The sequence below is a fragment of the Triticum dicoccoides genome, chromosome 1B (genome assembly GCF_002162155.2).
Source record: "Triticum dicoccoides isolate Atlit2015 ecotype Zavitan chromosome 1B, WEW_v2.0, whole genome shotgun sequence".
In the NCBI taxonomy this organism is placed as follows: Eukaryota; Viridiplantae; Streptophyta; class Magnoliopsida; order Poales; family Poaceae; genus Triticum; species Triticum dicoccoides.
Window position 1 is genome coordinate 438,328,698 of NC_041381.1, and position 1,198 is coordinate 438,329,895.

Consider the following 1,198-nt stretch of genomic DNA (forward strand, 5'->3'; position numbering starts at 1 on the left):
ATGCTATAATGTGGTATTTATTCATAATTTGGTTGCCAAATCTCATGCGTGCAATGCACGTGTACCTTACTCTAGTCTAAATGGTGTTTGTGTGTGTGTTGTGCATGTTGAGGTGCAAATTGTCTTTTTTTGGTACACGTAAAGCTTGTTCTTCCGAAATTCCAAGCCGTGCCTAGTTATGCCGAAAATTCAAGCTAGCGTCTCTGTCTATTGTGCTGCAAAACTCCCGCCTCTTCAACACGCGCCTTGTTAGCCCGAAATATTTAAGATATATCTTTGTCTCGTTGTGCTCCGACAACTCCCTCCATCTCAACCCGCGCCTTGCTATTCCGAAATTACAACGCGCGCGAAAACTCCCACCTCCTGTGAAATCCCGACACGCGAAATGCCCGTGGTACCCCTGAACCGAAGAACCGCCTCAAATCGGTGGGGGTACTTTCGTAAATTACCCCAGATTTCGGACAAGCGCGTCTCTAAGCCATGGTTCCCCACTACCATCCCATCTGCCCACCCATTCATACACCGAGGCCGCGAAAACCCGCGACGAAACCCCACACCCTGCTCCGTCCGCCACCCAGCCGGAGCCTCTTCCCCGACGATGTCGTCCACAGCAACACCTCGACGTCCCTCATCCACCATACTGGATGAGGATCCATCGTTGATCTCATCGTCCCGCCGGTTCAGCCACCCCGTCCTCCACCTCCAAGGAGCTGCCCCGACGTTCCCCTCGTCTTTCGTGCCACCTCCATTCCCACACCATCGTCTTCACCTGCACCACCAGAAGAGCATCATCATCACCATTTCCTCGGATGAAGCTGCGGCCTAATCGGCGCCACCAAAGAGGTTGTATACTAATCGCCGTATTTTCTTCTTGATTCAATCTCACGGTGCTGCCGGTGCTCGATCATGAGCCAACACGGCGCGGCTCCATCCACGGCGGCGTCGTCGGCCACTTCCTCCACGGTGTCGCTCCCTCGGCAGCGATGTCCACATCAGTAGGAGTTGCTGCTGCTTTAGCTCTCGCTCGCGCTGCTTCTCTGCTCTTGCTCTCGGTCCCCTATCTGGTCTTCTCTTGCTATTGCTCTTGCTCGCGCTGCTGCTCTCGCTCTTGCTCTTGCTTGCGATGCTGCTCCAATTTAGCTACACTTCAGTCGACTAAATCGACTTTTGGGTCAGTCGGTTTTCAGGGGGGGGGGGC